The following is a 22,886-nucleotide window of genomic DNA, read 5'->3' as shown; positions in this document are numbered from 1 at the left end:
CATCATCATTCCTGCGGGAAGTTGCGTAGGAGACCACCACCACCACCACCACCACCACCACCACCACCACAACCACCATCACCACCATCACCACTGAGGGGGGTGCACGCACACGCAACCCGCGTCAGGTGTATTGGCCGGTGTCCTCCCACGCCGAGCGGCGGTTGCCGATTGTTGTGACGGTGATGAGTTTAAGTCCTCTTCTTGTCGCCACCTCGAGCGTCGAAAATGCTGTTTTCTCACAATACATCGGCAACAATGCGCCGTTACGGGACGGAGGAGGTGATGGAGGAGGAGGCTGGACCGGCGTAAGCGGATTATTCCGGCCCCGGCGGAAAGCGATACCGATACATCGGCAGCAGATCCACATGCATGCGCAGGGATCGCGCGGCTTCCGCGTCCAAGGCATTGTTGGCCGTCTCCCGTTGAAAGCGGCCTTCTGCCGGCCTTTGATTCCCTTTCTTCGTCGACGAGAAGAAACGCGGCGGGTTCTCCAGTTCACCCTACTCCCCCTCGCAGTCAGCCCACGCTCTTCATCGCGTTCCCGGTGCGTAATGGCTATCTTGTCGAGATCTTCTTCTTGCCCTGCGAGGAAACCCGCCCCTTCTTGTTCGCCGACAGGAATGCGAATGTGTTGATATATATATATATAAAACATATCCTCATTTTGAGTATAAATATAATTTCACACTTTCCCACAGGCGGACGCTGTTTCAGATGTTGTCTCAGGTTTAAAATGTGAAAATGATTGAGATGTTAACTCTTAAAAAAAAAATCTCGTGCAATCTTACACATTCTGGCTCTCTCTCTTTCTCTCTTTATATTTTTCTCGTGCTTCTGCAATCCTCAAACTTCGCCGTGAATGCTCCGCGGTTCAACGCGCCGTAATTACTTTGCTGATTGAAACCGTCGCAATTTAATAATTAATGCAATTCTGCAGTTCTCAGTCTTTTCGAGAGGGGCTTCATCGGAGGCTTCGTCCTCGCAAGTGGAATGTCCAGCACCGTCGAAATTTCGGCATCGGTATCCTTCGGCGTGCACGCGATATGCGCGCGATGCACGCGATCCGCGTTTGTCATGTAAATAATGTCTGTAGCGCGCGAGACGCCAGAGGAGCGACAAGAGATCCTGAAACAGGGACGGCAGGGGTGAGAGGGAGGGGGAAAGGGGGGCAGAGTCGAGGGAACTGTGTTCCAGGGCACCAAAGTAAAAAAGCAGGAACGGGCGTAAATAGGGACGGGAACGCGAGGGACAAAGAATCTCGCGTAGCACGAAGAAAGAACTGAGGAAAAGGGTGGAGGGAGCGCGAAGGGTGGCACACCCATTGTGCCCGTCTTGTCTCTCCGTCTGCAATCTGGACACTCGCACGCACTCATGCACGCACGCACGCACGCACGCACGTACGTACGCACGAACACGCAAATCGCGCTGCAAAAATCATTGGCTCGCAAACGTAATCCGGCCAAGGGGTGACTCGACTCACCCCTGCGATCGGATTGGCTAATTACGTAGGGCACAAGGAAGGGCGCACGAGAATGACGTCATTAGGCGTGCTCGCGGCGCGATTGGTCGGCGCGGCCGAAGGGTGGCCAGCCACCCCGTCGTCTCTATTTTTGTGACACCCGGTGCCTCCGTCTCTTTTCGGCGCGGCGAGAAGGGGTGGCCGGAGGGGTGGAACGGCTCCGCGGGGAGATGCGAACAGGGCGGAAGGGCGGGACTACCCGCCTAGGGCATGGTTAATCGATAGGGTCCCGTTTCCCGAAGAGAGAGGGCTGGCTCTCGGTCGCGAGAAGATTCAATCTGGGAGAGGCTGCGAATATTTTTTTATTTCTATACGCGAACAAAGGCTCTTATTCATGTAAAATATTTATTTAACGTAAAATATCTTAAATTTTATCGAGACTAAAGATTTTCTTTCTTTTTTCTTTTCTTTCTTGGTTAAATAAATTATGAAAATTGCACGTAGCAATATTAAGCGGCTAACCGAGCAAAACAAACGATCATTCCGCTGTACCAGAATGAATCTTTCTTTAATTCAAAGAAGAGAACCAATATAGCGATCAGCTCTCAATTCGAGAGCTCCGATCGTTAGTCCTTCGTTCTAACGTCCGGAGCGAAAATACCATGCAAGGATGCGGAGGCTGGACGCAGCGAAAGTCGTCAGGATAATTCAAGGAGGTCACGCACGCGCCAGATGGGCCGCGTGTTTCTTCTTCCCCGTGCGTGCACTTCTCCAGGATATTTGCAGCTGGCGAGCGCGCACGTAGAACGACGACTAGCACGTGCTCCTCCCAAACGGACCTCCCGACTCCTGTCAAACTCCTGTTTCGCCAGCACGTCGGGCAGTCCGCCGTTAAAAAGAGCAAGAACTTCCTTCGTCGATGGGATAATTCGTGAAACGTTAATTACGAGAGGGGATAACTTAATTATTACATAAGAAATGTCTTTTCAGGATTCTTGACGATGGATTCGTACACGGAAAGAACGGTTTTATTAAAGTAACGGTTATCTAAAGTATTAAAGTACTTTAGCTAGATGTACAGATCTGAAAATAACTTTATTGAATAATCATCAGAATAATCATGTAAGACTTAATCGATTGTTAAAATGTCAAGTATTTGCAGCATTGCTCATCATGCTTGAATATCTTTCATAATTATTTTAATAATTTAATAAAATTCTTTTGAGATCCAGTTCAACTTTTAGATACTTTAATAAAACCGTTTTTTTTGTGTGGAGTACTATTATTCTAAAATAGAAAGATTAATTCTTAATAGATGTTTCCTTTGCAACAATGTTTTCAGCTTTCAAAATCCAATATAATTGAGACATACATTTTGTGCCAGAACTAAATACGTTACGAAAAGAATACGGGACGATACCTGGGGAGAGAGGGAGAGCTAAGGATCAGCTATATGTACTAATTCATGTCGTTGTAACCGGCTCTGACGGAGTCCGTTACACCTAGACAAGCGTGGAAACGTTATATAGGGAACCGACGACGCGCGTGGTCGGCGAGCAACTCGACTGCTGGATATCGGGTTGCGATATCGATATCGAATTATACGCCGTCTTGAATCGACACCAGTGAAAAAGAAGCAGGAGGAAAGGTGGAAAAAAAATTCGAACTCGTTTGCGATGAGTTCCCAAGTCGGTATATGTTAAATGGACGCGTTTCAAGCTTTGATTGAATTAATTACTGACATCGGATTACGAGCCTCTTCTTAAGAGATTACGTATTAATAACTATGTATTAAGTTAAGTACAATTTAATAATTCTGCTAAAACTTTTAATGCAAGTGTTTATTTATAATAAATTTATAATAAATTTATGAAAACAAAATGGAAACGCTTTAAAAAGCACGCATAAGGTATAACTTGCTTCCTTCTTTCTTATGGTCTGGCCGTTGGAAAAATTCACGTTTTCACGCGTCACGTCGGTCGTGCGAAATCGGGCGTGCTGGGAACGTGAATTTCACGACGGCAGGAAGCGCTGGCGAAAAAAAAAAAAAGAAGAAGAAGACAGAAGAGAAAAGGCCCAGAAACTGCGCCATGGCCGGTCTCGATTACACGGTTACTTTGGCTTCGTCAATGGAGAAACGTTCTTTCTCGCTGGAAGACGTTCCCTTCGCTTTTCTCTCTCCTTCCTCTCGGCTCCTCTTTCTCTCGCTCGCGTCGATCCGCGACGGCGAGCGAAACCGCACAAAGGGAACATCGCCGATCGCGCCTCAACGGCTTCCTCACCTCCCCACGTCCATCCTCCTCCTCCTCCCCCTCCGACCCCGTCTCCTCTTCCACGGCTCTCCAGCCTCCCTCTTTTTTACTCGTTCTCCTCCGTGCTCTCCTCTGGTCGTATCTCCCGCCCCTCCGCTCCTCCCGACGCGCAAATTTACTCGGCCGTTACGTTCAGATCTACTCGGGACGAGCCCGTGGACCGTGTGCTTCGAGAGCGCTTTGTTATTTTAATTTTGCCTCGGTTTCAAAACGTTATCTGCGTATCCTGCAACCAAGCAGACCTTCTGTCGCCTCTAATTAAATCGAACGTATCTTTGCGAATGAGCTTTCACACTTTTCGTGCTAATTAACCATCTTATATCATCTCTCTATTATATTAATATATATAAATATATATATATAAGATATGAATTAATATTATAAATTTTACTTCTAGCATTTCAATATAATTCTTTACTTTATCTTGTTTCCTTTTCGGCTAATGCATGTTTTTCCTTTACATCTCTTCTTCTTACCTTTGTTATTAAAATTGTTATTAATTAAATATTAATATTTAACATAAAACTATATATGTGGCATTTATTAATATTATAATATTCTTTTAACAATTTCCGCAGCTCTTGACACTCGAGCGTGTGCCTCGCCGTCGTCGGGCCCGTTTACGCACTCGAGAAGTCGCGAGGCCGACGCGTCAAAATAAACATCTGCGTCCTCGATTATTCTCGAGGAGCTCCTCCAGGACCTTTCGAGGACCTCTACCGCCAGAGAGGTCTACGAGGGTCAGCTTGTACAAACACGATCGAGACCGAAACCGAGACTCGAAACGGGCTTTCTATTTCCGGCTGCGGCACACGCCCGAGAAGACGCATCGGATGATCGATCGACCGATTCATCGATCCTCCGGGGAACCTTCCCGGTCGCTGGTACAGGGGAGACACTGTAGAACGCACAAATTATCGAAGTCAGGGGAAAACAAAGTTTTACGGCGCTTGAAGCTGACTCGAACCGAAGGAGACAGTTGTTGGGCCTTCGCTGCAGTTCAGAGATTCATGATCGAGGCTGACAGCTTAAGCGACACGTGCTGCCATAAGGACGATAAGGCGCGATTAGGGTGCCAGGGGCACCGCGTTAATTTCCTAATTCCCGTTTTAATCACTGTCGGCTTTGTCGCTAGGCCATTGTCTTGGCCCGTACCTTTGTGCCGCTTTGTACGGCATAACCCCTTTCGCGTCATCCATAATCAGCCCCCTTACGCGTTTCTCAATTACGCGTGCATTAAAACGTCCAAATGGCAGCGCGTTTCGTCACCCTTTCCTTATTAGTAGAGGCACGAAACGTGATGATTGTAATGGGCAAATAGGCAAATTATGTTGCCCACTAGCTCTGAAAAAATTCTAATAAAGTGATGCTAGCTTCTATTAGAATTGCTTCTAGAAACTAGTAGGCATCACATGCTTGAAAAAAAGATAAAGCTAATTATTTGCAGATTCTCAGATAGCAATGGTAAAATAAAAATGACCTTGGTCCAGGTAATTAACATACAGTATGCATCAAATAAAGATCATAATCTTCAAATCTTCATAAAGAATCGACTTCAGAAAAGCAAAAAAAAAGAGAGAAAAATTTTTAATAAATTTTTTTATTAACTCAATTTAATAGATGTTGCGATCGAGTACCACACATCATTTATAGTGTCAAAGTTTCTTTTACAATATTAATATAAATTAAGAAACTTCCAAGCCAATCTAAATCGATAAATTAAAATTTATTTTATTCATTTAAAAGTTAAATATAAATTTCTCTATTCAGATTTCAGCTTTAATAGCTCTCTGTAAACTGAATTAAATCACATTAAAATGAAATTGCCGTAATCATGTTAAGATTGATTTCTACAATTTTAGGATTAATTTTCTTTTCTCCCTAAAAGAGAGTTGCTCAAACTGTTGCGCCATTTGAACCCTTCGTTCGACGATGCAAGGGTCAAAGGAGGCTCGCATAACGGAAAGAATCCACGTGGGCGGCTTGTACTACACCGGGTGTGCTTTACGAGTTCAACCGGGATCGTATCTTCCCCCTCCCCTCCTGTCCTCCCTTCCGCCCTGAGCGATATACAAAACGTTAATATCCTACGACGAGGAGTTAATGGACAGGCGCGCGTTGCCTCGCATAGTCGAGGAGATAGTCGATGGTAATATATAGTTTCGGTGTATAACAAGGTTTAGGAGCTGCAACCCCCGCTGCAACCCCTTTCAGCTCTCAGAGAGCGTCAGCGCAAAACGTGACGAGTACAAATTGCGGATGCATCCCTTTCGCTCAGACTCCCTCGCCCTCGCCGGTGTATGTATGTATGTGTGTGTGTGTATGCCCTCCTTCCTTTTTCTCGACTCGTGATGGATGATCTCACCAGGTGATGCACCCCCTCGCGTTAGGTGCCACCCCTCGTGCGCTCAGAAGCTTACAGTACTTAGAATTTAGAATTTATTTACTTCAAGTATATACAATGCCAAGAAAGGACTTGGTTTACAATCAAGAACGGAGCTTACAGTACTTTTTTATGGTATTTTTTATTTTATAAAATACACACATCTGTAAGCTTTGTGGAATAATATTGAGAAAATCTGAAACTACCGAGAGATAAAATTTGCTTTACAAATTATGAGCATAATACGAATAAATCATTACGAACACACATGTCAATGTTATAATGAATGGTCCCGTTGATTTTCAATTATTTTATGATATTCTTTGAACAAGTAGCTAGTTCATTTTTGATGATTTCACGGCGGTTATGGGGATTCGTTGTCGAAAAGTATTTCGCCGCCCCGTTTTGTATCAGGTCCCGTTCCGATCTCTTTTGTACGAAGTCGAAGGGTGAAGCCGAGTCCGACGACGGAAAAACGGCGAGCGGGTTTTTGTACGCGAGATGACTCGTGCCGGCGGATTTAATCGTCTCGCATTCGTCTCGCTGCATAGGCGGGTTCATGAAAAAGAACGGCGTCATCGTCCGCGCATCTCCGCGTAACCTTTCATCCGCGAGGGCGGCGATTCATCCGTTTCAGATTAACGGTAAAATTGCAAAAATATTCTCATCTGAGGAAAAAAAGTTGTTGATTTGCTAAGTTGTTCTTTAAGTATTTCACTTATACACGAAATACTCGAACTAAAAATACATTTGAAAAATTCAGTCAAATTAGCAAATTTATTTCTTAGCCTATGTGGCAGAGAATATTCAAAAGCGTTTCTTGAATACCTACTTTCCAAATATTTTCCGCGTGAGTCAACGTTGTCCATGGCATTACGCAACGTCTAGAAAGCCTCTGCGTTCAAATTTAATAATTGACCATCAGATTCGCAGTCAATAACAACATCACACTTATCTGATTTGAAAATAAAAAAATTTTACAAATAAAACTATACCAGATATTACTAATAATGACTGAATTACCTGACGCTTGTTTATCTCAGCACCGTAACTTTTCGAATAGGAAAACAGAGCATAGCTAATAAGTAGCAAATAACTAGGAGCCTATCCAGTTACTCGGCAGTTATTTGCCACGTTCTGGTTTATTTCCGCTCGCTTCTTCTAAGTTTGTAAAACCGCTGGACACGCATTGGAATCACAGGTTCGTAAAAAAGACATAAAGGAAGTCCTAACATTTCAGAATTGCGAAACGTTAGCTTCACTCGCTCTTCTCTTCGATCTACAAAATGGTTATATTCTACACGAAACTGTCTACGAGCTAAGTGGCGATACGACAAGCTTCTGTACTTTTTACAATTCCTGAACTTGACTGCACTCCGGGATTCGTTAATTTCAGGGCGCCTTCAGGCCACGTTTATGGAGCGAAACGGTGGCTCGGTCCATCAGCGGGCGGTCTCCGAAACACGAGGGCCCATAGAAGGGTTGTTCTAGCGAGAAAAAGGTCCTCATCTCTCCTTCTCTTTCCTCCTCTCTCATCCTGTCTGCCTGTCTCGCTATTTCTCGTTGAATCAACGACGTCTCGCAGCGTGACGTCAAAATAACCAAATGTCAACAGTGTCGGGGCGCGTCAACGGGGCGCTTGATCGAATTATATATTATATATAAGAAGAGGAGGGAGGAGGGAGGGGCGAGAACACACTCGAGAAGGGTGGTAGCGCGGAAGGTGGATACAAGGTTGCCCCGTGGCGAGGCCCCCGTCTGTCAATTAAATCCTACGGCGTACAGAGAAAACTACAGTGCAGCTGCGTCTTTCGCTTTCGAGAACAGAAAGGACGCGGATTCGACGTAATACCAGGTAAAAGCCGAGAAGAACGGCGAGGCGCGCCGAGGGAGGGGGAGAAAAGGGGGGTGAAAAATCTCTGGGCGAGACCGACCACCGCCCATCCGGACACGGACGCACCGCCAATTTTCGTTATCGTGGCAATTGTGAGAAGTGGACATCGTCCAGTTCGACGGTCCAGTTTCTACCCGCCGTGGGAGGTCAGGGTGTGACCTCGCACCCCTGTATCGACCTCTTTCTCTTTCGCTTAGACGCCTAATTTTGACGTTACCTTAGGCCCACGACGATTGACGCACTCTCTAAATTTCGCTGCACGAGCTCAATCATCACTTTTTTTCAAAGTGCAGTTTCACCCTACGAGGCTTAGAAAGCACGACGTGTGTGCTTGTACGTTTATTGTAAAATAAAATAATTGTAAAATAATGATTTGCCGTAGAATATTTCACGTCGTTTGCCGCGCTCGGTACGCCAACTCTGGCAGATCAAAGACGGCTTTACTCGCTGACCGAGGAATCAACGTACGATTCACCAGACACCCGAGATTTGAGTGTCTCTCCGGCCTTTGTTGGCGGTTGTCAGGCGTTGTCGGCACTCGTCAAAGCGCTTTACTTTACGTACGCGGCGCGCAAGCAAGCCCGCCCGCCCGGGTTGCTCCAAACAGTCCTCGTCGCCGTCGTCAATAAAATTATCGTTTTCGTCGATAATAAAAGCGCGTATGGCGCGCTGTTTATTTGGACGACGGCGTCCGGAGTCTGCTCGTTAAACTGACGGCGGCGACGATCCATCGCGATGGGTGTGGGACTTGCCCCGGGACTTCCTTCCGCCTCGCGAGAAAGCACGGGTCTTTTCCGCGACATCGGCCACGTGTCCCGGGAATTCGTGCGACCCAGAATCGGAAGTGACGCGATCGCGGAGTACTATTCTTCGAAACGTCGGGAGAGACCCTCTCGAGAGAATTCTTCTATTTCTGACGTGGAGCACCCGACACGTCGCGATTCGTTTTCTCGCTCTCGCGTAGCATTAAGCGAGGATTAAGAATTTGCCGTTATTTATAATTGTGCTGACAAAACTTTTATATGTTAGCCTATAATTTCATTGGAAATATCAAGGATGATGAAGATAAACCACTCTTCGTTGGCCCTCTATGCAGGTACATCTTTTGATATATTTTTGCACTTGAAAGATATGAGAAGACTTTGACGAGTCGTCGTTTTATCCAAATACGTATTTAAAAATAGACGCAACGTTTATTACGCAGTATTATGTAAAGGGTTGCGAAGCTCTATCGTTTCGACGATGAGACGCTCGTAAAATCGAGGCGGAGAAGCCGCGGCCGGTTTCGGCTTTAATGGAATATGATGTCAAGCTCCGGTTCCCGCAGGCCCTAACACGTGCTGGAAATCCTCCGGCCCGTCGTGCTGTAAATCTCGTTGAGTTATCGCCATTTAAACGACTGTGAAATTAGCGTTCTTCGCTCGGCCGCGGTCCGAGATGCGCCTCGTAACTGTCTTCTAGGTGCTAAACTTCGCGCGAAGTCCGCTCTTCCCCGGGCACGTCCTCGGGCAATCCCCGAAATCGGCTTCCCCGCGGAAGCGTCCCTTTCCTCCTTCTTCTACATTGTAAGCGATTCGGGATACCCCTGTTGCTCCGAGGTCGTAAATTAAAGATACGGCCGGTAAAATGAGGATAAAATGCGCGCGCATTTAATTAGTTGCAACTTGAATGATGAGTATTAACGCGCTTGGAGAATAAAACAAATGTATCTTTAAAATAATGTGTCTTTAAGCTATCCGCGAATCTCTTAATTTCGTCTATCTCTCGCGTATAAAAAAAAAATTATAATTCAAAGACAACTTTGGGAATCCAGATTTCTCACAATTTCAAAAGGTTTTCTTATCCGCGGTATAACTTTAGTAAAATGAACGTATATCTCTATCCCAAACGTCACGTTTCCCAAATAAATTCTCACAAAGTTATTTCTTTACAAATACACCCTCTTTCATCGCGTCCTCTTTCATCATTCGGTATATAGGTCGGCCAGAAGTCCCACGCGGAGCTGCACGATCGTGTTTTACACACACGCGACGGTGCGACAGATCGAACGAGCTCGGAAGGAGGAACGACGCGGATGCTGATAGAGAGAAAGAGAGCGGGCAGTTGGCGTGACGGGAAGTCGCTTCGTCAATGGCTACTGGGCCTGACAATGAGTCCGAGGGCGACGCTGCAACCCCCTGTCGTCGATGATGCTTTCGCGGAGGTGTAAATGGCACCTCCGAAACGCCGTTAGGGCCGTTAAAGGCGGACTTCTACCTGCCGGACTCACTTTCTGCCACCTTTATCTCCCCCTTTTCCTTCTCCTCCTACTCTCTTTGCTCCGAATTGAAATGTAACGTCGCCATTCAATCCGCGATGAACGACGCGCGTCGTTGCATCTACGCGCTGCACCTTAGCTGCATTTCGAGACTCGCCTCTCTCTTTTCTTCGTCTCTCTCTCTTTTTTTCTTTCTTTCCTTGCAGTTTTTCCGTACTGTTCCTTCTCGCGTCAACAGGCTTCTTTTCTCTGTGAATTTTGCTCTCGATTATCGCGCCGAGCTTAATGTGCATCCGAGAGATTGAAGCACTTTAGAACGAAACGTTCCTCCTCCTTTAGTCTTCTTTAAAAAAGAAGGAGATATGTGTAACAAACTCTTGAGGAACGTAACAAAATTAATTTGATTTGTTTTAGTAAGTATTTAGGAAAAACACTTTTTTCAAAAGATTAAGTTAAATCAATCAAATCAATTTAATTAAGAAGTATTCGCGCGCACGTGAATATGTATGTAAGATAAAAAACTTCTAATGACTTCTACGTTTTGTGTCAAAATGTACAAATATCAAGACAATCCGGAAAATCAACGACAGAAAAAATATTAATTTTTGAATAGAGGTCCAAAGTTACTCCATTTAATTCAAAATAGTCGTGCGCACTTAAATGTGTAAGGTAAAAAGTTTCTAACGGTTGTTTCTGCGTTTTATGGCAAAATATACAAAGTATGAGAGCAATGTCTAAAACATATAGTGTTAGAAAAAGATATTTATAAATTTTTTTATGAAAAAATTAATTACATTCTGGTAAAATACATAAAAGAGTATCTGACGTGTGTGAGCAATTTCTTTTTTTTCCCCGGATTAATTTTACGCGTCCTCCAAACGCGCGTAAGTAAACTCGAAAATGTTGCCTTATTCTTGCGGGAACAGAATGGAATCTTTTCCTTTTTCTTCGGTAACCATCCCCGGCCGCTCGCGTAAAATCGCGATTCGGCGCGATCGTTTTCGTGCCCGAGAACGCGCGTGACGGAAGCCGGAAGACCGAAAGGAGCGCCGCCTGCACCCTCCGTCAGAGTCGGCAGGGACCCGCAGGTAGGTCTTCAACGTTGTAGCATTTTTCCCCCCTCGTTTTTCGGGGCTTCCAGAAATGCGCAAGCGGGGAGATCCGCAAACGGAGGAGCCGACAGCCGGACAATACCGTCCGCCCGGTATCCTCTTATGCGCGCGAATTACACGGATCAGAGGCGGCGAATGCCTATCGATCACTGGCTGCCGCCGCCACGTATCAATATCGATACGTCCACGTCACGCTGCCTTATACCTCGGTATGCTCGAGTGCCCGTCCGTCAAACGAGTGGACGTCAATTGATATATCCTCGATATATCGTCGGGGAAAGAAATCCAATGCTGAGGAGAGTCGCGAAAGAACGACGCGACGTCGCTTTCCGTGCGGATCTCGAATGGCGACAGATCTGTCTTTCGCTCCCTCTTGGAAATTCCGCGTGACTTCCACGTCACGTGAAATGTCATTCAACCGTGAGACATGCAAGTGCAAATAACGTCGCGCTTTCGGAGAGAAACGTGTACTTTCTTTTGTGAAAGTCCTTTTTTTTCACGAGAGTACAATCTGTGTGAGGGTAAAATCGAGAGAGGGTAAAAACGAGAGTAAAATCTGTGTACGGGGGATAAACAAAATAATGTCAACACTCGGGAAATATACTACTTATTTTATCAATAAAGAATTTAAAGTTTATAGTACACTTTATTTCATGAGTAATCAAGCATTGTATGTTCTTATTACAAATAAAATCTATATCGAAGAGGCAAATAATAAATTAATTTCTTAATAATAAAAAAATAATATCCTAGATATGTTTCTTATATAGAAATATTGTTATTAATTTAGATATTTAGATAATCATTATGCGATATTCTAACGGTTTAAAAATGTGAGATTTTTTAAGTAATCCATGTTGAAAATCTTTTAGAGTATTCAGTGCCATGACAAATATATTCAATAAAGTTTAAAACTATTTAAACTTTCTCTTCAGAAACAAGGTTTTACTCAGAACCAATCTCACCGTAAAAAATAATAACTTGACGTAGATTAAACAGTATGCCATATCGCCTAATATTTCGCGGATCATCATCAATCAAGTTTGTATAATACAATTTTCTAATGCAGCAGAAAAGACTCAAGTTTCAAGTTCTCCACCCTATAAATCTCTAGCCGCGACACACATCCGCGCGGCGGGGGCGCAATTTTCTTCAACACATCAAGAAGTTAATCGGCAATTACGTGCACAGAGATGTGTGGGTACCTTTCGGGTGCCGTGAGCGTCCCGCGGGCGAGCGAAAGAAACGGACGGACAGGCAGACCGTACTGAACGCCAGGTCCAGGGCGGGTCCTGTCGGCAAACAGGGATAGCGTTACAAATTCCCTGAAAGGGATTCGAATTGAATGGCCCGTAACGTCGTGGAAGGACGGACGGCGCAGAAAAGGAGAATGGCATCGAATCCGGGAGCCGGGGACGCGTATAGCGTCGTCATGCGCCGAGAGCGGAATCAGCGGATTAAAGGGCGAGATGAATACGGCGCGGAGTCCCGCGCGCCCTCCGGCCGCACCCCCGCGGCCCCTGCCCCCCTCCTCCGCGGAGGCTCAAACGAGCACGTTGAAAGCCGAGCGATCGAGAGAGAGCTAATCCGCTCCTCGTGAAGCGCGTTTAAAAAACAGTTTTTTTTTTGCGCACGCCTCTCTCCCTCTCTCGTGTGTACGCAGCAGATATGACGAGATTTCGATCGATCAGGGGAGGGTGGTGCTCGAGATCCTCGGGGGAACGTTTTGTGAAATCGGGACTCCTGGTATCGATGAAGATATTAATACACGATAACTTTATAGAAAAGAATTTAATATTTGCGCGCAGTTTCTTTCTACTTTCCGAAGGCTGAATGAGATGAAGACGTCGCGATAATTAGTAATAAGATTAATGACGGTAACTTATTATATATTGTGATTGCACCGAAGATGCGAGGGTCACTCATTTTCCTCACAGATTCGATGAATCGTACTGATTTATCGTAAACGCATCTCTGGGAAATTAGATGCGCGTTTCGAGATGCGCCCTTTGAAGAATGGCTAGGGTTCACCCTTTCTCGCAAAGTTGGCCGATAAACGTCAAAACGTCAGCGGTCGAAAATGGGACACTTAAGCGGATTCCCGTAGGTTTCCCGCCCGGTTTTATTTACCCGTTCCGCGACAATGCGAAGGCGCGAAAACGCCGGGAGAAAATCGGCAGATTATACGTATGTCTGGGAAAGGCAAACAGAAGGCGGTGATCGAACCAAGCCAATAATGGCCGTGAAGCCACGGTCGGAAAAACATGTTTGTGATTTACAAATGATACCTTATACATTGATATATAATATTATGTATGTAATATCTCTTCAAACTACTTGTTTGATATTTTAAACCTTGCTTTTCTGGGTCATTAAAATCACATTAATTATTTCCGTATTAATATTTCTACACGGAAAAAGAACGCTAAAAGTAAAAAAATTTAATTATATAGATATTGATTTAAGAATAATTTTGTTAGACTATTAAAATAATTATGAAAGACACTCAAACTTGTTGAAGTATCTAAACTCTTGCTTTTTTTTTATTGCTCGTCGTACTTAAGCGTTCTACATAATTATCTTGGTGGTCCAATTTCAGCAAACCGTTTTCTCCATATATTTTTATTTTGTTCCCGTTCTTATTAAAGCTCTTATTATTGCCTTATGTATTCCGTTAAGTGTTTTATTTGCTACCTTCCTATTCGCTCCTCTTAAAGATATCCCAGCAGCGTCCTTTGTGTCTCGAAATAGCTCGGCGAGTCCTGCACGCGCAGGACAGCGAGAAGACTCGTGTTTTACGGCGCGAGAAATCGGCAGGATCCGCGATCGCTGCTGCCGTCGTTGCACGCCTCGCTTTCCCTTTTCTTTTCCCTCTCGCCGGAAGAACGCGTCACCCGAGGACGAGCCTCTCGAGAAAGAAAGAAGAGAATAAGGGTATCTATTGCACTTCGAGATCGATAAGATCGTCGATCGACGAGGAGATGAGACGGCGGACGATCCTCCGAGAGCTCTTATTTCGGTGTCCTTTGAAGGAGAACGCATTCTGATCTATCTCCTTGGATGTGTCGATACACGAGATCGACGTGGATGTAATTTCGTTTCTTTTATTATGTTATTCTATCTTTTATACATAAATTTTTATGTATACAATATGTGTTGCCCGTTTTTTACTTATATAACAATTATTATTATTAAATACAGAATTAGTTATTAAAAAATCATAAATGACACACATAATCATCACGTTAAGATTTCGTGCCAAAGTAACGTGATAATTTCTCATTAATGAGACATTTTCTGTATTTATGAAAAATGCGCGGGAGTTGAACGTGCACATCGCGACGACATCTGGACGATTGCAAAAAAAGAAAAGAAAGAGAAAAAAAACGTACAAAAAAACTACGAGGCGACAGGTTCGCCGGGGTGAAAATTTTCCCCGACGATTGTACAAGGCGATAAGTAGTAATTGATTTTACGCCGTTTGATTTACGACCCCGGGACCGGCGCGACGCTAAACTCCGCTTTTGGGGTAAAAAGCGTACGAATCTAACCCCATCGTCTCTATCTCCCCGCCCGTATTCACCGACATGTGTTACCCGTTCGTCCCCGGTAAATGTGATGGGGTAACGCCGCGAATTTCCATCTTTATCGAGAAAAACTACGACGGGCCCTTTTAACGGGGAATAGGTTGTCGATGCGACGCACCACGAATCATTTTATTTCAGTATCGACGTCTTCATGCCGCCGATAAATGTTCCTCTACAAGTGCAAGAAGTGATCTTTTAGTATCAACAAGCACTTTATGCTGTTAGCTGTTCCAGCTATTGATAAAGCTTCGCAATCTAAAGTTAAAACAATAAAATAAATTGTTACATCCATTTGGCCGTCTCCGTCCTATTACAATGTATCAACGCCGAGGAAGGGCTAACGCGCGCTAGACAAAAGAGAGAAAGGCCCTTCCTCGCCGGTGAAGTCCCGCTGACGTAAGTCACAATCCGTTCACCGGGGGCACCGGGATACGGCACGGGGGGCGCGAGCCCGGCGTAGGGCGTTGAGGCGAGTCAACGTCGAATAAATCAAAATAAAAGGGGGGAGGCACACGTAAAGAGAGCCCCGCTGGGCGACGGCCCGGAAAAAGGAGAGAGTGAGTCCAAATAAGGGGGAGACGGGACTTCGTTGGTACGCGTCGAAAGAGTTACCTGTGCCGGAAGACCGTGCCTGTCAACGGCTCCGTCTTCCCGTCGTCCGTACAGCACGCATTCGCCCTGAGCACGCACACGCGGCGAGATCTCCGCGGACGCATCCACCGGTGAAATTTTTATTAATGTGCACGAGCACGCACCGACCCCCTTCAGAAGCCCGCTAGGTTCCTCGAGACAGCAAAGTGCCTTCACTCGAGGATCCTAGCTTGGAGGTAATGGAGAAAACGCTTTTGCATTTGTACCTAATTTTTTCATGATATCAAGAAAATAATTTTTAGATGTATTTCTTTCTCTCTCCTTCTCTTTCTCTCTCTCGAAGATCTCTTTACGCAGATATGGTAATAGCAGCGAGATCGACAGGATAAGATTCGCGAAAGTTATTCCAAAAAGAGAAATTATTTCTCAATTTTCATGCAATAAATTTTATTATTATACAATTATAATAACTTCGCTTGTCATACTTATAATTCGCGCGTATAGTCTAAGAAACCTACGACCGCAGGTTTAGCACTCTATTTACACCTCATTTTTTCCTGGAAAATTCTTAAGCTTCTATAAAATTCAACATATTTAACTTCCAGGTATTCTTGAAATACACCAGAACATAATTAGATAGAATTAATTTAATTCGATAGATAATGCGTGTCCCAAAATTCTGAATTATGCGTCGCCAGTACGATTTTAACGAAAATAATCTCGCGAGGAGGACGACGAGGAAGAGACAACGGCGGGCGTCGGTATTGATCGCTAACCGACGGCGACGGCGACGTCTCCTCCTCGTCTCCTCCCTGGTAACCATGGCGATGTTGCGATGGCTGCCGAGAAGCGTCGCGGCGCCTGCGTCCGGAGTAATTGGATTCCTCGTCGTGATAAAAGCGTTGTCCCGTGGAATTTCGCCACGTCTCACCCCCGCGCGACCCTAAAGGGGGACGCCTACCACGAGAGGCTCGAGCACGATCGAAGATTCCTCATGTCCTGCAGCCGCTCTACTGTGAGCGATCTCGTATCGCGATCAAAATATCCGTATAAACGTATCCCGAGAGGAACGAAAGTCGTCGTCGTGACATCGAGATGACGTTCGGTTCCAGAATGAATTATTGAACTTTATATATTACATAAATAAAATTATTAATGGTCATTTTTTTTATCATTTTGACTTATTGTTCCAGTTGAGTGTTTTACATCTTATAATCTTTACATCTCTTCGAGTAACGTCAGTAGCAACTCTATCTGTACCTTTTTTGTGTATCGACTTCTTATTCCTGTTCTAATTACTGATTTATAATAAACTAGTCTTTCATGTAAGCAATATTTTTATTATTATTACCGTAAAGGATTTCTCATGTGTGCAAGTTTCTCATTAAACAAGAATGATAAAGTGATGTCGATGTTTAGCTGGGAAATACATATAATTGCAGACGCAAGTCCTTTGTATTTAACGCTTCTCCTTTCTCGGTGGAGGTAAAGGCGTGTTCCAGTTGGCCGGGTAAGGACCGGTTAAGGTGTCAACGATCTCCATGACGGGCCGACAAAAGGGCATCCGGGGGCACTCTCTTTCCGTTTTTCCCCGTTTTATAATCCGCGAGAGAAAGGGGTTCGGCCGGCATTGTGCGACATAATTTACTGTCTGCAAACAGACGGGGCGCCGATGTAAAACATGCGCAAACACGCGTCCCCGGATTTAGTGCCGGCGCCGCGCCGCTCGCTCGGTGTCGTTTTTGAATTGAAACGCGGCTCCCGGACGCGAGCGAGCATTATATCGGGATTATATCGGGCTCGAGGAAAGCGACTCGAGTTCAATTGAGTCGTATACCCGTCACGTCGGGGCCCGCCTGTTCCTCGAAGACGATGCGAAGGACCGATCCGAGTCGATTCCCACCGTCACGTTCGTCCTGTTACGGGAAAGGTCGTGGATCGCATTTTCCTTCCTAACAGACACCGCGTAAATAAAAGGAATTGTATTCAGGAGTGATAGAGAAGAGACATATAAAAGCGTACATTTTCATGCCGTAGGTGGAAACTGTACAGAAACAATGAGGCAGGATCGAAATTAATTATCGTTAATTTTAAAAAATTTCTTACACACAATCTACTCCTTCTCTTCTGATTTTTCATTTTAATTTTACTTTTAATTTCAATTTAATTTCTATTTTTTATCCTCGCACTTATAATGTGAATTCACTATGTAAATGTGAATTTCACTAACGCGAAACTACCCTCATCCTCAGCCGAGACTTCGGTCTTTCGTTTCGTATCCAGGGGGATATGAATATTTGCAGGCACGTGACACGTCTCTCTCTCTCTCTCTCTGTCTTTCTCATCACGACAGAGCCAGGGGGTGGCCAGGGGTGGTCCGACCTTTGAGCACCGGCGCGGCGTTATTCCGGGGCCCGGTGCCCTAAGCTCCCGGTAATTGCCAGCATCACGGGGGAACACAATCACAAATACCCGATCGCGCACAGAATCGGCGCGACTGTAAGCTTTAATTACACGTCACGTACGCGGGCGTCTCTATTATGGCCACACGTCGGATGTCTTTTCAATCTCCGAAAATCGAGCCGCGAGAAACGATTTATGCATAGTCACGAAGCTACTGATGAATATTAAAAGAGACCAAAAAGCTTTCGCGCGTTTGACGTAACGTCTGATCGATTTGGCGTAATTTCACTTGTAATTGATGACAAACGAAATATAAAGTTCCGTATCGCGAAATGCATTTCGCTCCTCGCGTCCTTTTTCTTCTTTCATTTCAGATAAATGGGGTGGGATAATGCGAGTGGATGGTGCGTAATTACGGCGTATCGGACGTCTCTCTTCGCCAGATGCGACGGGGTCCGCCAATCGAGTCGGATAAAAACGCGCGCGCGGCAGCGATTGAACCGATTCGAACGTCAATCAAAGTCGGAAAGTCGAAAAGCCGAAACGCGGGCTGCTCTCTCGATGACAGACGGATGGACGGACGGACAGCCAGGCGGGGAGACAGTTCAGGTAAATCAACGTATCGTGTTACGAGGGTTTTCCACGAGTGACGGCGAACGATGAGAAGTCGGTGAAGCGTCACAAACAGAAAATGTATATATTTCTCTCTTTCGAAATTTACGAATCGCTCTCTTTCAACAGTCAAGTAGACGTGATTGATGGGCTACAGTTTCGATATTGCATCTGAAACTTTGAACAATAGAGAAGATACGGATGTGAGAATCGCCCATGAACTTATCTTAAGAATGTGACTAAGTTTGATTAGATAATTTCCAAAATTAAATTTTGCATCTTTGCCTCTTTTCATTCGATAAATGATAATCTTGATAATTTTCCCGAAGAAATCAGGCAACTTATTTGTGCGTAATAACGTAAAATACATAAATATGTATAATTTAAGTACTTTATCATTTTTACCTTCCTTATCTTTTTTTATCTTTCAACGCGCACTCAAAATTTTGCCAGCTTTTGGGCTTTCAGAGTATTGTTCTTAATTAACATGGAGACGAGTTCTCTGTAATCCGAAGGACTCTCACCGGTCTCACATCGTCGTGGCCGAAGAGACACGTAGAGACGCAGCGGACTTCGCGCTCGCTCGTCGCGGAGGCGCGTTATTTCGTAAAACGTTGCGCGGGACGAACGTCGGCGAGTCATCTCGTGCGATTGTCTCTGCGGTTTTTCGCCGGCCGCAAAATAAGGCACCGGCCGCAAGGTATTCCGACCACATCCCGCCGATTTTATTCCGCCTGCATCGCGCGCGGAGCCGTAAAACGTGATCGCCGTCGTAACGCAAGCGCGACGCTCGAGCCTTACGGAACAAAATTATTACTCTCTCTCTCTCTCTCTCTTTTTCTTTTTTCATCTCCATCTTCCGGTCTCTCGCAAGCTCCGAGAGAAGTGTGGAGTCACGCTTATAAATACAGCAAATGCGAGATTGACTCTCGACCTAGGAATTTGAAGAGCGTCACACGTCGTGATAGAATTGCGATAGGATTGAGCTTGGAGCTAAAAAGCGAAGCGTAGAGCTGACGTATAGGAAGTAGGAGGCGAACGCGAGAGAGAATCCGGCGATTTGCATATCGCTCCGTCACGACCCTTTATTTCACCGACGAAAGGAACATCTGCATCAGAAAGCGCGCCGCGCAAAGTGGATTACGGTAATGGATCGCCTGCGATTGATCGGATTAGATTACGGCGGCGATCCGTCGCGGCGATACGCGATGATCGGTGAACGGGCGCAGTCGGTGCGAAACGACATACGTTTTCATCGACGCGAACACTGATCCTCTCGATCTCCCGCCGCCTCGCGCGAGATCTCAGGTTTTTCCAAATGCAAAACTCTCAAATTGTTTGAGAATTTGAGGAAAATTATCTCAGTCAATCCATTCAATTCGAATGTAAAAACAACTGTTTAAACTATAATTATATAAATGTTGAAGTTTTAATAGATAGTTCAATTTTTTATAATTAAAACGCTGGCAAAATATACGTTTCTCAAATTTGAATAAGAAATGAGACTCGAAATTTCGAAGAAGCAATTTACGAAGAAGGTAAATAACTATTTTAAAATGCCGGGGAAAAATAAAATCAGAGTTTAAGTTTCCGGTCCGATTGTGGGATGTTTGCTCTTCCAGTTCAAACAGTTTCGTTTCGTTTGGCGATTTTCGAGAAGGTAATAGAGGGTAACGTGTGTATCGTTCGCCAAAAGGTGCCCCCCGCACCTTGCGAGGGACGGCACGCGGTGCCATACGAATCTAATTGGCGCTAATTTCGCGGACCTGCCCTCTCTCATTCTCTCCGTTCTTCTGTACTACACAAGCGCACGAATGCAAACAGAAAGACACGGGGATACGCTCCGTCGCTCGTACAATATTGACCCTACCGGGTGGAACGGCACGAACGAACGAGCGCGGGCATCACAATGGCATCGTGCAAGCTACCACCCCCGCCTGCAAACGAACTGCCCGAAAGCGTCCCATTCATCCCCGTTGCGCCCGTGGAAAGGAAATTGACAGCCGGTCATTAGGACGTGAACGAGAACGAGAAACGTACGCGCCACGCGCACGTTTCGTATGCGAGCGTTCATTTCAATAGCTCGAGAGACTCGATGTCATCTCCGCCGGCCCGATATAAATCGCTGCGTCAATCACGAGAAACGTTTTATTTTAACGGAGAACGTATTGTTAAAAAATCGCGGAGTTGATGCCCTTTTCGTATAAAGTTTATTACTTTTGCGTACGCGTATTCAAATTACTTTGGCGGAAATGATTTGTCACAGATGAGAGGAAGATCAAACGTCTCGTCTCCAATTTTTTAATCCGTTCTACAAATTCTTTGATATGAATCAAAGATATATTTTTAAAAACATATTTTACTACTCAACACACATAATTCCTCCAAATAATAAAATTTTCCAATCATACGAATCTTGCCTAAAAAAACAAGTTAAAATAATAATTCCTCGCATAAAAAATAAATGTACCGAAATCAATCGGTATCCTTTCTCGCAATGATCGCGACTCGAGGATCTCGATCGGAGGCTCGACCTAACAGGGCACTCGGCCCTTTAATCCCGGGGTCAGGGCAGGAAATTAAAAACTGAATAGCCCAGGAAGGTCCCTCCAGTACGCGCCGCCTCGTGTCCCGATATTGCGTACCCGCGCGCGATATCCTCGACGTGCGTGCACACACGCACGCATGTGCCATTGTATCGTGACGTTGATTTGACGTAATTGGCACCAGGAAGGAGCCGAGCGGGGCAGAAATGATTGGGATAAGCCGGAATAAGCCGGGATAAGCCGTGCGTGGATTTCCTAGGAGGGGCGCCGAAATTTCGACGTGTTCTCCTTTTTTTTTTTCCTAAACGCGTCGCCGTTACCTTACGCAAGCTCGCTCCCCCCTGATCCCCGACGAATCACTTAATTCTCGATACGCAGCGCGTCGAGCAGTAAATTAACACGCGATTGAAAAAAATTATACAAAGTGCTTTGTTTTGACGCGTCGAATTTTTACGATTTTAGATTCGGTATCGGTTCGCGGATATTTTTTATTTTTTCACTGCGGTAATCATCGCGTGGAAAAATGAGTGCGTATCATAAAAACAATTTTAAGTGTCAAAAGCATCGTGAAAAACCTCGCTCTCTTTCCTTCTTCGAATGATTTATTTATTTCTGAAAGTAATATCTCAAATATAGCAATCGCAATAAATCAGTAAGAAAGAAACAGCGATTAAATTTAGCTGGTTTTCCCGTGCAATTGTATTTACAGGGATACGATTTTTTTTGCGCGACATTTGTTTGAGTTTCCCTCGGACGAAATCGGACAGTTACCATCGCGCTTTCCTCGACGCGAATTCCGTTCTCTCTCGTGCGGCCGCGTTGATACAAAGCGGCTCGGTGAACCATTATTTCCCCGGTTTCTTCCCATATTTGCATTTCATCGCATTTCATTGGAAGGGATGCTGGGCAAACCTGCCCGGACTCCGGAGAATGCCCATTCGTCACGCGTTTGAAGCGCGCGGACTCCGCTTTGTACATTCGTATACGTACACGCGTGCACTCACGCACGCTACGTATGCTAAGGGCAACGAGTGGGTTTCGCTGTAATGCGAACGTCAAACACTCAAACGTCCCGAGCCTATGAGAGCGAACACCTGAGTATGCGAGCGAGAGCCCGCCTAAGCCTCCCGGATACGGTCGGGGTCGTCCTATGGGCTGGGATATCAAGGACTGGTCACGAACGCCCTTATCTCTCACCCTCCTTATCAAGTACGTACGATATTTTTCGCGTTTGAAAGTATAGCCTTCGGCATACGATACGATTTTTCATGTTAGCACGCATACGAGGCGTTTTACGATTGGTTTATAATTGGTAATATAATCATCCGAGCCAATCAGGACGTCTCGTATGCAATTTAGCATGAAAAATCGTATCGTGTGCCGAAGGCTTAACTTATTTACGGTTTGTAAGAATTGCAATTTTCATCTCGCGTGAAAAAAGTACCTGGAGCACTTTGACTTGCATTCCAAGTGGAAACCGAGAAACGTAACTTTTCTGTATTTATCTTTTCATTGTACACTATATAACTTATAAATAAATATTACATTATTAATTAATATATGTGTGAAATTTTTGATTACAAAAATATATAGAAAATTAAAACGTTTTGATTAAAGTTCTTCTTTTATTTATTTAAAGGATCGATAAAGATTTAATTAAAATATCACTTTTTTAATTGAAAATGTTATTGTATTAATTCACTTTTATTTTTTTTTTAACACATTGA

General features: G+C 44.9%; 1 long non-coding RNA gene across 1 annotated transcript in view; it reads right to left on the bottom strand.

Moving 5' to 3' along the window:
* LOC118647958 overlaps positions 1-22,711 on the bottom strand; it is a 30,341-nt gene extending 7,630 nt beyond the window's left edge. The window contains exon 1 of the long non-coding RNA XR_004965102.1: positions 792-22,711. This is a non-coding gene — a long non-coding RNA (uncharacterized LOC118647958). The remainder of the gene's footprint in view (positions 1-791) is intronic.
* Positions 22,712-22,886: the final 175 nt, after the last annotated feature.

The sequence above is a fragment of the Monomorium pharaonis genome, chromosome 11 (assembly GCF_013373865.1).
Source record: "Monomorium pharaonis isolate MP-MQ-018 chromosome 11, ASM1337386v2, whole genome shotgun sequence".
NCBI lineage: Eukaryota > Metazoa > Arthropoda > Insecta > Hymenoptera > Formicidae > Monomorium > Monomorium pharaonis.
This window is presented reverse-complemented; position numbering and strand designations above follow the sequence as displayed.